General features: G+C 39.4%; 1 protein-coding gene across 1 annotated transcript in view; it reads right to left on the bottom strand.

Annotated features, from left to right (window-relative positions):
- The window catches only part of LOC140242491 (ribosomal protein S6 kinase 2 beta-like), a 104,297-nt gene that overhangs the window by 34,256 nt on the left and 55,135 nt on the right, over nucleotides 1-14,906 (bottom strand). The gene's annotated exons all lie outside the window — the stretch shown is intronic.

Raw genomic sequence — 14,906 nt, 5'->3', positions numbered from 1 at the left:
CTAATGCGCAGTAGAGTATATCATCATAGTAGCTGCACAATATAAATGTCCTTTATTATTAATTATCATAATCACGGCAAATATTTCCACATTTATAGTATCTGCTGCTGTTGCCACACTGCACCTATGTCTTGACAGGGTGCTACACTCCCACTTGCCCATTAGCCTTAGGCTGCGTTTATCTAAAAAAATTTTGAGGCAGAATTACGATCCTAAATGTGTTTGAGACATTTTCAGGGGTTAGATAAACGCAACCGTGTTTTCAAACGCATTTAGAAATGGCGTTTTGAAACGCCTTTCAAAGGCCGTTTTGAAACACGTTTGAAACCACAATCGCCATTCTGTGTGTAGATAAATGCAATGCCGTTTTGAAACGCGTTTATATCTCAAGGTCAAACCCCAGCTGTTTCCGGTTGTGCTCTGTGCCCATTATTTGTGTGTGACTGATGAGGCATGTTTGGTGGTACCCATTTGACCTTAACTTCCTGGGTCGAACGGCACAAAGCAGCTGCGCAGTGACAACACTCCAATCGCGATTGTATGATGGTTAGATACATTTGTACAAGCGGCACCCTGACAATCGCGTTTCAAACCACGTTCGCAAACACCATTCCAAACGCGTTTTGAAACGTGATTCTCTCTCTCAAGTTAGACAAACGCAGCCTTAGACACTCACTGTAGGACAAGTAATATGAATTTGCACTTGTCCAATCAAGCAGGAGGAAGAAACCTCTTCTGTAGTGCCCTACCTGAGAATTTCTTTTTGCAATGAGATCTACAGATAAATACCAGCACAAAAAACACATAAAATCTGCATACCCATATACACTGTATAATTATATAACACTATCTTTTAAAACATCGTACCAGTACACTTCCTTTCTAAAACATTTCCTGTCCAAATTCCTCTGTCCAATACACAGGCATTTAAAGGCTGGGGAATTTCCCTACTGATTTATCTCCTGCTCTGTGATGATGAGATAAGGGGAAAAATTTACTAAAATTAGAAATTTGAACAGTAAGAAACATAATATTCCAAAGTCCAATAGTACAACTGGTTTCTCTAGTACCATGTAAACACTAGTGTAAAGAGAATGAAATGCCTGTAGTGTAGGGTTACAAACCTCTGCTGACAAAACAAAACACAACAAAAAATTGATGGGCAACAAAAAAAAAAAAAGAAGAAGTTACTACATGAAAAAAAAAAAAATGCATATAGTATGCATGCCAAAAGAAATTAAAAAATACAATTTCCCCAATCTCTTTTTTTTTTTTTCTTAAATTTTAGATGAAGGAAAAACTTTTCTAAATTTCATGAAAACATCCTAGTTGGCAGCTCTGGCAATCTGATATCACCACATCACCTGCAACACATCTATTCTTGTCCCATATATGCAAATACCACATCCCACGAGTATAAGCCAGGACTTTAGGCACAGAATACCATTACCGGTATGAGGGGATTTACGACAGATACACCGGTAAGATCTGGAGAGGCCTCAGACAGATTCACCTCAAAATTACTGCCAGAATGAGATGTCATTCTACTGGCTCGAGTACCCTCAGACGGTTACAAGACATAAATTGGAAACTCTGGCATTTTAGAGTAGGCCGTAATGGAGGAACACACAAGTGTTTAAATTGGCCCCCTTAACACTTTATTCCTTCCTATGCCAATAGGGTTACCTGTCTGACTCTCTGCCTAATTTCCTTGTTCAAAGGGGGTTAAAGGTCAATCATTCAGGTCAAGGGTCAAAATGTCATTTTTATAATCAATGTAAAGTGATTCTAATGAGAAGGTGAAAACAAACAGAGCGAGCTGAAGTGGTTGATGAACATAAGAGAAAACTATTGAATGGGCATTTGATGAGAACTTCTTCAGGGCTGTATTCTGCACAGAGAGAGTTGGTTTGTCATACAAACATTGCCAAATGGTGGAATCCAAGTTAATGAGTCAATATAAAAGGCACCTCCAGAAGACCTTTATTGAAATGACAGCTGTTGCCATGGCAGCAGAAGGGCAACAATCGATTGGCTGAAAGCATGTCTTGTAGTGCTGCAGCAAGAGCACTGATTGAAACATCATAAGTTCCTACCATCTTTTATACCATATGTCCAAAAAAAAAAATACAACGGGACCCTCCGCAATGATAACTTTAAAATGATCATTACTGACCCTCCTCTGCCTTTTGTCTGTCCGCTCTCCTCTGCCTTTTGTCTGTCCACCCTCCTGCTCTAATCCCCCTCCCTTTACCTGTCGGGCTCCTTGCCCATGACTTCCCACCCTCTCCTTTGTTTTCTTTGTTTTGTGTACCCAGCCTGTCCCTGTCTGTTCTTGTTGTGTGAAGTCCTTATATGTGATTGCTTTCCCTGCTTGTTTGTCATTTTGCCTCTGACGAAGATTCTGCTAGGATCGAAAGCTCAGGCCCCTTTGACTCCATTTTACTCCATTGGCTCACCTTCATTGGATAAGCAGTTTTCAGCAGCCTTTTTGCTACAGCTAACTTTAAAAATAGTGAATCAATCCAAATACGATTTCAGGATACGGAATTATAACTCATTGCCCACATCTTACAGAAAACCCTATTCGATTTGCTTCAGTGTTCAAAGAGAAATGAGGAAATTTGTAGAGCATGTCAGGAATCTCTTCCCTCCAAGTTCTGTCTATTGTATTCACACACAAATGCATCCAAGTGCTACCAAGAAAACTTGGAAGAATCAGACTCATGACATGCTTTACAACAATCCACATTTCTTTGTGACCGCTTAACCAAACTGAATGGGGTTTTCTGCAAAATAGAGCTAAGATATCATATTTTAAGACCCTGAAGTAGCATTTAGACAGTTTAATCATATTGGGTGTTATCAATGCGAAAATCTGATTGTAATTTTTTTTTTTTTTTTTTTTTTTGGGGGGGGGACATACTGTATATGCCCGTTTTGCACTATGTGAATAGTTCTTGCATAAAGATGTGATCCTCTTTAATGGCACTTCCCACAACATGCTGGGTATGCTTACATGATTAAAGTATCTCATATCTGCTTTGTACATTAGGGAAACTACCCTTTTAAATAGTTGCGACACAAACAACATCTGGTATATCTAGTATTGATGTAAATGCAGTGTTCATAATTACTATTTTGAAACAAAGCCTGACTGCAAAACCGCCAACATACTCAATGCTATGCCAGAGTAAACACAATTTCAGCGAAATTCTGGGGTTCACAAGTTTTACTCAGTAGTACACGTGGCATAGATAAGTTTCCAAAGGGGAAAAAAAAGCCACAATTTTTGTTTTGAATAATGAAGTGTCCTTGGAAGCTATCACTGCTTATGGAATCTATTGCTGCTAATTAATGCTCAGAGCAACAATCCATATGTAGCACATATCATATTATTGGATTCATGGTCACAATCTACTCACATTGAAAAACATTTACCTGGGAACTTTCACAAATAAGAGTCAACAATTGGTACAGAGAGAAAATGAAAAACAACTCACAAGGCATTCAACTCTGAGGGGTCTGTGGAGTCAAGATTCTTTCACCAAATATCGATCAAAGATGGATTTACTTTAGAGAGACAATAATTACTATACGGGATGTGACCAATACGTACAAAGAGAAAAGAAAATTATGCAATCTATAAAATCCCTTTTTCTTTGTTCATTTTCATTCAATTCGGTGAATGATTACATTTGAAGTTGATAGCACCCATCGACAGAAAGAGAAATACGTGGTATTCCTTTTCAAGAGAAAAGTCAGCAATATCCCACTCTGGATACAACAGACAAGGGGCAGTCATTACTTGATGAATACACTTGACAGATCTGGAATAAATTGGTGAGCTGTAGTGGGCTTCTAATTGTGGAAAACGATGGGGAAAGTAAAGCTGAAGGGTGCGACGCCATCTGAAAACCTCATTTCGCACTTGGCCACCATCTGGCCGGTCATTAGTCTCTAGGCCTTTGTGGTGATGGTTACTGATGACTTCTTTTCCGGCGAAGGACTTATTTGCATAATATGCTACAAGTAGGTCCAAACCTCACAATACCTAATGTACAGAGTATGTTCGAGTCACAGTATCAATGAAACATGCACATGCACACACACACACGAACACATGTACACATAAACACACGCAATCCTGAACACACTTACTTACGCACACGAGGATGACATGCATATTTCAGGGTTTTTCTTTTTTTCAGTGACTTTTAATTCATTTTGACTACATGTATAGGTCTACCAGCAATAATAAAATTTTGTTGCGTTCCCAGGCGAATAATGCGAACACATGCGATTCAAGGAAATTGTGCCCAGGAGAACAACGCGAACGCTGGTGGGGAGGCCAATATTTAACATGCACCTCACTTGCGTTTGCATCGTTTTCACGGGCACAAATTCTTGAATCGCTAACATTCATGTCGTTCTCCTGGGCACACAATGATTTCTAAAGCCAGTCATCCCACACAGGATCATGCCATATCATTTACCTGTCCTATATGATGTCACTTTCTTTACCGAACTTCAGCTTTTGAACTGAAATACTACATAGAGCAAGTTGATATTCTCATTTTATACCGAAACATTGGGTATTTACATTTTTTTACTTCCACCTATACATGGCCAGAAGTCATGAATTGAATAGAAATGCCTTATTAGTGCACACAGTGAAAGGAAACTGAAGCCTTCCTGCTTTTTAATCACAAACTGTATCAGAAAATATCCTGAGCACTTACAACTTGTATTGTGAATTCTAGCACAGCAAGTGATTGACCAGTAATAGTCTGCAGTGAGTGCTATTCTGCTGGCTGGCTGTGTTACCAGCATTTGTTCAGAGGCAGGGGAAGGGAAGGATTGAGGGTGGGGTGGAAAGAAGAGAAGGAGCGAGTGGGGGGTTGGGGGGGGGGTGGGAAGGGGGTGGGGGTGGAAAGGGGGTGGGAATGGGATGGATGAAGACATGAGGAGAGAGAAGAAAGCAGCCTGATACAGTAAAGGCCACTTAGTTCCATTACAGAGATGTCAACCAAATCACGATTAGTGCTCGGTGTGATCTCTTCAAACTTCTAAGGGGCCAGAGTGAGTCTTTCTTAAAGGTCAAAAGTATCCCGGTATCCTTTGCTTTTTCTTTTTTTTTTTTCTTTTTTTTTAAAGCAAGTGACATCAATCATCTTAAAGTGGCCTACTACAGGAAGGATAGAAAAAAAAGTACAAGAAAGCTCTTAACTTCATTATCTTGCACACTGCAGGAAAAAAGGCTTGATTTCAAGGTCCATTCTGCATGATGATGTTGATAAACTTCATAATCAATCATTTGAACAAAGTGCGGTTTCTCTCAGATCATTTCCACTGCAGATAAAACATGTAGATACTGATGTCTGTGAATTGGTGCAGCTTGAAAGTGAGACGGGCTTGACAATTTTATTTCATCACTCACTAGGGCTTGGATGTTGAGAAAGATAGAATTATACCTTGAATTGCGTATCACTGCATATCTTATATTGAAGAAAAATTAGATGGAACTGGTTAAACACAAAAACTTCCACAAAAAAAAAGACATTTACACAAATATGCCAATATGACGGAGACACAAGAATCTTACACAATGTTTTGCCAATTGAAGAATCATTAAAAGAATTCAGCAACTAAAAGGCTTTGAAAATTCTGCAATTTATACAAACACTTATGAGAAGAAAAAGGGGCTCAAAGGAAAGACAATGTTTACTCCATCAAACAAAATAGAAATGAATAGTAAAATGATAGTAAAAAATATAGAGAAAGAGCACGAAACCACAAAACTGGGGTTTTAGGGGACATGATGGGTTCACTATCTGTGCTAAACTGCATAAAGGTATAATCACCTGGAAATATCAAAGAAACTCCTTAAGAATAATGGCTATATATATACAGTATATATTCTTTTTTAATTTCTGTCATCCCAATCATAGAAACATATCACATTCCACAATCAACTGCTTACTTCAAGTTCAGAAAAGATTCTGTCAAACCCAACAACCAGTTCATTTCTTTGTTTGTTTTTGTTGTAAAAAATCATACTTTCAAAGCATGTTAAATGAATTTCAGAAAATGATATTTTCCATCGGAAACTTTGTCTTCTTTGGACAAAGAATGAATAAAGAATGCTTTTAAAAAGCATATTAATTGTCAGCTCTGTGTTAGAAATATTAGATGAGTCAACAATACAGAAATTAAGAATTGGTCAACAATGCAGTGCTACCTCCAACCCCCTCCCCCCCCCCCAAACAAAAAGAAAGAAAAGAAATGAGGATTGCCACAGTATATCTCCTGTACTGTCACTCAAAAGCGACAGGGCTTATGAACATAACTTTAAGAGAGTGCAAATACACCTGACTACTACATAGTACCACCGCCGCATCTGCGGTCGCCAAATTTAGCACTGCGGCTCACTTTCACGGCAGGTTGACAAAAGTAGGCCGGCGTTTCAGTTGTGGGTCTCCGCGGCTATCGATTGTGGAGGGCAGTTACACTGGACGAGAAGCCAAGCGTTCGATCAACATTTGAGGTTGATCGAGGGAGAGAGAGAGAGAGGGAGAGAGAGAGACTCATTTTGGTAGAGTCTAGATGGACTGCGTGTGCCCTCATCAAATCACCGGGTTGAGTTCGTGATATAGACATGGGTTTATACGGGCTGCTCACTAGTCTTTAAGGTGCAGACCCATTGTCGACAGGAGCACAGTTTGAGGCATGCCGTGTTGAAATTATTGACACAATAATTATTGTACATCCACTCGGAGAAATACACAGAGAAATATGCAGAATCATAAATACTTCAACTATTGTGTCTGGAAAGACAGTTAAGTCCGTTAGGTCTGTGGGCATTGAGTATTTTTTTTCCACACACAATTTGGCAAAGATAAAGTCATCACAAACTCATCAAATAATCCAAAGGTATTGTTACAAGACTATGACTCCCCTCAGGCATTTCCATTTAATTTTTTCCTTTCCTGACATTATGAAGTCTCCGCTTTCAAGCAATATGACAGATTCCAATTGCTACTCGCATTTTCCTCATCCATTTAAGTCATAAAGCATCATTTGTGGACGAGCTGCACTCTTATTCGTTATTCTCTTTCTTGCCCACAAGGCCATGGTACTTCCACAGCATGATTTACATATACTCGAAGAAACTGCCTAAGACTTGTTTAAAAAAGTATAATACGGGGTCAGGTGACATTAGGGTCAGAGATACATTAAACAAGAAAGGGTGGGAAAGATCTCTTGTTTGCGCAAATTGCAAATATAGGTTACAGGAAATACATAGATTGGAATACACCTGTCCAGATGCTAGGAATCCGACCTACAGAGATTCGGCAGGTACAATGTACATTGTACGTATGTCCTTCAACAACAACTCTCTTGAGTTTGACAGTATGGGGCCATTTCAAGGTACTAGTAATCATTGTACTTGTACCTTTTCTCTAATTTCTGCAGATATTTCTGTTTTACTGATCATATACACCATGTTTTCATAAACACAAACACATATACACACACACACACACACACACACACACACATATATATATATATATATATATATATATATATATATATATATATATATATATATATATATACACTTGGTGATTCTATCCTTCTATGAAGAGTGCTCGATATCCTCAAAGGAAGAGCTTTAGACAGAAGTATTGGAACAAGTTCACTCGGTTGACAGCAGGTTCATCCGTATTTTATTGCTACTCGGAGTTTCATGCCACCTTCATTTAGGGGCAATCATCAGGCAATGATTAAATACATCCCAGAAATGCATTTGGATTGAATTAACGCATTTTTAGTGCGTGATACCAAAACAAAAACAAAACAAAACAAACCATAGTGACCAGTGCGCACTTAATCATATCCATTATTACGTATATCAGGCAATGATTAAACCGTTGGACAATGCATCGACAGTTTGTTTTGTTTTTGTTTTGGTATCACGCGCTAAAAATGCGTTAATTCAATCCAAATGCATTTCTGGGATGTATTTAATCATTGCCTGATGATTGCCCCTAAATGAAGGTGGCATGAAACTCCGAGTAGCAATAAAATATGGATGAACCTGCTGTCAACCGAGTGAACTTGTTCCAATACTTCTATATATATATATATATATATATATATATATATATATATATATATACACACACACACCCACAACACAGCCATTGCTTGTCTATACCACTCATACATGTATGTGTTGTTTCTTGCATTCATAATCTACAAAAGAAGTCTGAGAGAATACTTCCTTTTTCTTATTGCCTTAAATGGAAATCGTGTCTCGTCATGTTTTATGTTTGCTTACAACACAATATCATACGCTAAGGCTTGAACACCAAACGTGACGATTTAAACATACATGGTAAAATACGGGACACTTAGTCCATAATTTGTTGCAACAGACAAGTGCTTGTGGTGACTTCATCATTCTGCTTTTTCATCTCAGGTCACAAGAATGGAGGGGAAGATTTTGTGAATAATGGATAAATTTCACAAAATGTATGTGGACTGAGTGAATGCAGCTATAGCGTATTTCAGAACAAATTCAGCAAACTTTGAGAAAAATTAGACAATTTGTTCAAAAAATTGTGAATTGTTAAAGTTTCAGTGCAGCCACCGCTGGATGAACAAACTACAGCAGTCTATGGCATCACTGCAGAGCAATGATATAAACAAAATTTCTGCAAAATTTCATTTGTCATGCATAATGAAGGAGCAATTGAATATTAAACCTCTTAGAGAAAGCAGGGTGAATAATACTACCCTGAACGTAATATGTCAGTACCAAGTCAATTGAATGTGTACATCTTGTACAAATTAAATTTTGTGAACTTCTCTTCAGATTTTCTTTTTATCATTGTTCTGCAGTAATGTCACAACCTGTTCTCGTCTTCTCATCCATCGATGGTGGCACCAAAACTTTGAGAAGCCATAACTTATGAACGGAATGTCAAGATTTTTCTTAAACTTCGCTGATGTGTTCTACTAGTATTGCTGCATTCACTCAGTTCACATGTATATTTGGAGAAACTTCCCCTTTAATTACTCATATTCCATGTTCCACTTGAACGGCACAGATGTACCACTCCTTTGCTCTCAGAAGCTGAGTAGTTGCTTTTGTTATTATTACTATTGTTTCTGTTAGGAAATGGATGCCCACACCAGCCATTGTCAGACGGAATCTGAAAGCTGGCTTGCAATCTCTGTTTAACACGATGTGGTACATCCCGATTCTTCGGTTGATGCATAACTGGGGCCTAAAAACAAATTGTGAGAAGTAGGGTGGTAATCATCTACAAATATAATGTGTACGAGACACAGCTACATTTACATAAATTTGTATGTGCTGCTGGAAGCAGCAAAATGTCAAAGCATTACAGAATGTTCACGTACAGTTGCATAATTTAAAAAAAAGAAAGAAAATATCTGCCAACTTCTGCTCTGTTAACAGGCTCGTAAATGCTAATCACCATTAGAGCCCAATCACAACATTTTGTTTGTTTACAATCTATGATAAAACTATTCAGAGAAACCCTCACTCCATCGCCCCCCCCCCTTCCCATTGAAGGGAGTGTATTTTTCTGAAAGGGAGCTTTCCACATGTATTCCAACTTTCTGCCAACATTTTTAAAACATGATACCATTGCCATCAGATGAAATTGAGATTGCTCGAGTATTATTTGTAGGAAAAGCACTCTTCTTCGACATAACACTGAGGGGAAATCTGACTTCCACTCCGAAACCGGAAATACTCAAGACTCAGAGAGATGCATCAGGGAAGCGTGCCCAGGGAGCAGGGAGATATAGAAGACACTGTGTGGCTTGTGGCATACATAACTTCCCTGGGACAATATCAGCCATGGCTCAGGTACGTAGCCTAGAGGCACCAAGGCCTCTTGAGTAGTGAGGGAGAAACAAAGGGATCAGCTGGCTGGCAAATGAAGAGACCTGGTGGAATGAATAGTAATGAGGTAATCATCCCGGACTGGTTTTTTTTTTTTTAATCAGTCAGGACTTCATCATCATTTGCTTTACTGTCTGGCACTCATCTGAACTGGGGAGAGGGTGATAGCTTAGAAAAAGATCATTCACTCTCCCAATGACTTAACTCGTTCAGGACGGACTGATTTTGCGATAACACGCATTTCCCATAGACACCTGCCCGAGTTTTCTTGGGACTCGTCTTCAATAGGTTAATAATGTCACATCTTTTCTGGGGGGAAGACAGGTTAATAATGTCATTTTTTTTTTTTTGGGGGGGGGGTGGGTAGAGGGCACTGTACCACAGGGGCACTAATTCAACAGGTTGTACATGTATAGAAAGGGCACTTACAATGTACAAAAGTATGCACTACTACAACAAATTAATCTGGCAAAAGCTACAAGATCCATAGATAGACAAAACTCTGTATGGGGGGGGGGGGGGGGCAGTGAATTTCTGATTTTCAAGTGACTGAAACATACAAATTTGGACCAACTGGCATTAGATGAAGTAGAGAGAGAAGCAGAAGGAGGTAACTGCCTCATCTGTGCACTCTTTGACAATTTTCTTCCCAGTGACACTGCTCAGGGAATTGCTGCCACACAAAGCATTAAAAACGTGGTGAGGATGATCTCGAGAGTATATCAAATTTCTATTTTGGGTTCTATCTATATCTCTCCTTGCAACTTTTCTCCTACAAAGTACAAAAAAAAAAAGGGGAAGAAGAAAAAGAAGAAGAAAGAAATTGCTGGGAGAAATGTGCGATCCCCTAATGAATTTCTCGGGGAGAGCTTCTGTCTTCACCGCAAAATCTTCAATTGCTTCATTACTGCCCCGGCATCTTCGGAAGCGGAGCTATCTCGCGAGTATGATGATAAATTATGTGACATTTCCAGCAAGGGGCTTCCGCAGTCTGGTGCATATATGGGTTTCACCTGCTCAACCAGACCCCGAGGTAAAAATTTGGCTACTTGGCTTTTTGGCCTCATTCACACTCCAACCGTTCATAATATCCCCAATCTTGCTATAGGTCTTCTATGTAACATTACTACCCCCCCCCCTCTCCCACATACACCTTGCCTCCTGCATTACCCAAACCTAGAAAAGTTGGTAGAGTTCATAAAATATATCCATACCTGTAGCTTAATACTGTGGCTGTGGAGGTGGGGAATGGAGACAGCTCTTGGTAGCCAATATGATGCATTTTTATTCATCTATTTGCTGTGGCTTGTTGTTTGGCTTGTTTCTTTCTTAGCAGCCCTAGACTCATTTCAGAGGCATTGTATCAACAAATTCATAATACAGGCACGTATAACATAATGCATTTGTATATACCTGCTCAGCAGAAGTGGAATGCTTGAATATGGTACTAACAAAAACAAAAACAAAACTAAACTAACAAGGAAACTAAGGATTCACAATACACTGAATGTACATACAAATAATTTGTTAGTTTCATACTGGAAAGGTGGCCACTTTTGCTTTTATCTCGGGAACTCTTGAGTAAAGTAGTAGTTTAGAAATGTAGACAGAGGGATATGAGTGTACTTTCCCTCAGAACACATGATTCTTTTTTATCTGACCAAATAAAGACTCAATAAAACTGAACACACACCACAATGTGGTGAAAGCACTTCTTGTTCAGCACATCTTCACATCTTTCAAACTGCAATGAATGTAACCCAGTCTCGTGAATTGGTTGCCAGCATTCTATTAGCTGGCTGAGTATTGAAATGTTTGGCTTTCATAGTGTGGGAGCATTTCCAGGGAATCTCCCTGCCTGATATCGGGTGTAGTGATGAAGACTATCAAAATCAATTCTACTGGATTCGTACATTTTCAATCTCTTCAAACTTCTGACCACTTTCTGCAATGTTTACACTTGCTGGATGCTACACCAACTGCACACATTCAGGCATGATTTTGTATTTCAGCTGAATGTAATGCATTAGTGGTCATACTATATGTGCTGATCGTATCAGTCACAGGGGCATGGTGTTCATAACTGCAGGATTCATGCTCACAAAAATGGTCTGTGTCTAGCAGACCATCCTGTTTCAGCAACAGATGTGTGGCAGTATTCTTCTGGAAGCCAGGCGGTACATAACATGATATCTGAAATTTTTAGTTCCTTGGACTGACCAGTCGCTTTCAAGTTCCTGACAGCATCTGAGCACTGCTTGGTGCATTTGCTCATGTCCATAATAAGTAATATCAACTAACTGAATACAAAGAAAACAACAGACTTTTAGTTAAATGTGCATGTACAGTTGAACGTTCCAAGCATATCAACATATGTACATGTTAGTTTGTAGTTGTGAGCATGTGTGTGTGAGTGAGTAATAAGCTGGCTAGAACTTACTTGGGGGTATACTTGACACATGGGCTGGACCAAGACTTCAGGATAGTAACAGAATAGGGAGTGATCAAATGAGGACAACCAACATCTCTTTTTATTGTAGCTCTTACATGGGAAATTCCATCAAAGTGGCGAGTTCTCTTCCAGAATAACAGCAATTGACTTTACAGGTGGCGAGGTAGTAAAAAAAAAAATGTTGAATAAAACCCAAAAAAGTTAACAAGAATCACAACAAGCTATTTGTTACCAAATCATCCACAATGGTCTTCTGGGATGCAGGAACTGGAGAAGGGCAAGGATGCCTTCTCTGGAGCTCTCTTGGTTCTCTTGGTTTATCCCAAATGATTAGCATTACAAACAGGTAACCATCATACTCACATCTTTATACTTCACATTAAAATTATGATTTCCAATGTGAAGCTATCCCCAGGGTCTGGAGGCGATGCTGATCCAGATATCTATGGCTTAAAGGATCTAAGGATCTACCGAGAGAACAAGACCCCCCCCCCCCCCAACAAGATGGGCTGCTGGCCAAGTGTGGACAAACCGCTCACTCTAGCCACCACCCACGTCAAGTGGTGTGCAGTTTAGAAAGGGTGTGAAATAAGTGTCTACTCAGGGACATACATTATACTCAGCCAATTTGGGCTAGGAATCATTGCCTTACTATCATGAGTGATTGTCTTACTGGAAAGAAATTCAACTTATGCTAGGTCTTGGCTGGCAAATCCTTCCAAGATGCTACAAACCCACTGTCCCTCCTCACCATGGGCAGCAAAGCACACGTTCAGACAAGAATAATACCAATAGGCATCCGCCTGTTAAAAAGAATTTGGCCCTCGGAGGAAAGCCTCTTTCCAGCAAAGAGGGGAAAAATTATCTTGCGTCATGCTCTGCCTACTTTTATCACCGGGAATGACTGTCCTTTATAGGGTTATCACACCATAAAAGATCTGGACTGGAAAACTCATTCCCTAAAACTGGTGTAGTGATACTTCCATAAACATCTCGGCTGATCCATAATCTTTCTCCAGAAGGTTTCTTTCGTAAACCCTCATAAACATCAACCAAATTTACCATTTTTGTTTCATAAACATTCTTATTTTCATTTAGTTAAATGTATGGATTATAGAGTAAGGAAATGATGCTAAAATTTCACTGAACTGTTTTCAACCACAACGGAGAAAACTGCTCTGATTTGAGACTTCGGTTTCAAAGGCAGACACAGCTGATGACACATATCTTATAGTATACACCCACCACATCTACAAAACAGAGACAGCAATTAGGAGATTCCTTGTAAACACTTGTCCAGGACGCGTCAAAACCTTGGCTCCTTTCCATCCCACGAAGCCACAATGCGGAGTCCACGGGTACATAACAAACAATCCTGGATGATATCAGTTAGAAACCGCAACTCCTTGGCAGGTGCTTGAACGCAGACAAGCAGCCTGTGTAAAGAGTCCCCTCCTCACACATGTAAACACTGCAGGGGGTGACTGGGGTAGTTCACACCACAACGTAGTTTAGCAAGACTTCATACAGTGTTCTTTTTTTTCTTTTCTTTTCTTTTTTTTTGGGGGGGGGGGGAGAAGGGGGCATTTGGATGGGTCCTGATACTTCAAAGACTAAAACAAAATATACACGTAATATCTGATGGTAGAAGACTTTCCCTCCATTTTTTTTTTTTTTTTTTTTGGTTACATTTGCTTTTTATCAGTTAGATGCTATCTACTGAAGATATGATGCTACAACAGTACATTAGTATGAAACGTCCAATGTTATATATTGATTCTTGAAAATTAACTGAAGTTTCCTTTGCATTCTTGCAGTAGTACTAAATGCTTCTACCAGTTGCATTATGAAAGAAAAAAGGTCAGTTTGTACGAAATATTTCAGTCTAATTATGACTTTGATACTGCCATTTCTGAACACCATAACTTTGTGGGTCTATGTACTGACATCTATCCATCATCTATCTTTTCATAATGGTTCCTATATAAGGCAATGCATTAAAAAAAAACAAAAAAACCCTCATCTGACTGGTACTGCTGTATGTTGTGATTGTTGACTTTCTTTGACAGGCCAAGCCACAGAAGGAGCCAAGCATTTAAACTGGTCCCATTCACACCAATCAGAAAAGTCTGTCTGACACCCTCTTTGACTATTCTACACATCATTACAAGGAGCTCCCATGCAGTTGACTGTTGGATCTCATGAGATTGGCTCCATGGTAGAGAGCTGGGAGAGTTCACATCACCTTTCTAAACCAGACTGGTGCTCTCTAGGACTATCTATGATTAACAGTATGAACTGTCCAAGCTTCGCTGTGGGGAGCTAGGAGAGTTTACATCATCTTTCTAAACCTGACTGACAGTCTGTGAGACCATCTGAGAGTAACGATAGGAACAGCCCACATGTCCACGGGAAGATTCAAGTGTCAAGCGATGCAATGACTGTGAGAAGTACAACGGAACTTTGCGATGTTCTATCCTTAAACCACAGATGTTTTGAATCTATCCA

Source organism: Diadema setosum, chromosome 19 (assembly GCF_964275005.1).
Source record: "Diadema setosum chromosome 19, eeDiaSeto1, whole genome shotgun sequence".
NCBI lineage: Eukaryota > Metazoa > Echinodermata > Echinoidea > Diadematoida > Diadematidae > Diadema > Diadema setosum.
The sequence above is the reverse complement of the archived record's forward strand: the minus strand, read 5'-3'. Positions and strand labels throughout refer to the sequence as shown.